The sequence below is a fragment of the Trichechus manatus genome, unplaced genomic scaffold (assembly GCF_000243295.1).
Source record: "Trichechus manatus latirostris isolate Lorelei unplaced genomic scaffold, TriManLat1.0 scaffold00093, whole genome shotgun sequence".
NCBI classification, from domain to species: domain Eukaryota; kingdom Metazoa; phylum Chordata; class Mammalia; order Sirenia; family Trichechidae; genus Trichechus; species Trichechus manatus.
In genome coordinates, this window is record NW_004444029.1 from 156,876 (window position 1) to 157,689 (window position 814).

An 814-nucleotide genomic window follows, 5' to 3' on the forward strand; every position below is an offset into this window, starting at 1 on the left:
AGCCACCGGGATGCGCGAGACGCGGAGTTAGTGCGTCTGCTCCTCTCTTCGCCACTGCCCAAAGGCGGCCGCCGGGAGTGCTAAGAGACAGCCGGCGAGCGGGCGAGTGCTTGCCTGCAAGGCTGGCTCATCCAAGGGGTCTCCGCCCGCACCGCACTGGCTCTCCGGATCCCAGACCAGGGATCGACAACAGGGGAGTGGGCGGCCCAGGGCACTTCCAGTCCTACCTTCCCCGACTCCCTGGCCTCCATGGCCCCGCTTTCGGTGGCCCGTGCTGACCCCTCCACTGCCTCCAGGCCACCCCCACCCCCCCTGGCCTGAGGATGCCGCCGCCGCCACCACTTTGTGGACTACGACCCCGGGGCGGGAGGAGGCGGGTGGGCGAGGCGCCCTGGCGGGGAGCGGCTCGGCACGGGAGCTTCGCGCCCTCGGATGGGGCGGCGGCGCTCGCTGAGCGCCAGGGGCGCGCAGCCGGGACCAGCGTCGCGCCGGACGAGCAGCTTTACGGCAGCCGCCCCGCCCCGAGGTTCGCGGGGCCTCACGGGAAGCGTAGTCTGGCCTTGGTGAGCCCCTCTCAAATGGCTATTGGCTCCCGGAATTCGGGTCCCTGATTGGATGCAGAGGAGCTCGCTTCCCGCCCTTCCCGCTTCGCCGTGCACGAGGGCGTAACCGTGACGGCGAGGGAATGTCAAAGGCAGTACTCTGATTGAGCAATGGGATCCTCGTTCTTGTGTCTGCTCTGCATTTCTGGGCTTCTGATGACAACCTTGAAGGTCCCAGACCTTATTTAATCAAGAAAGACAAGATTTTTTCT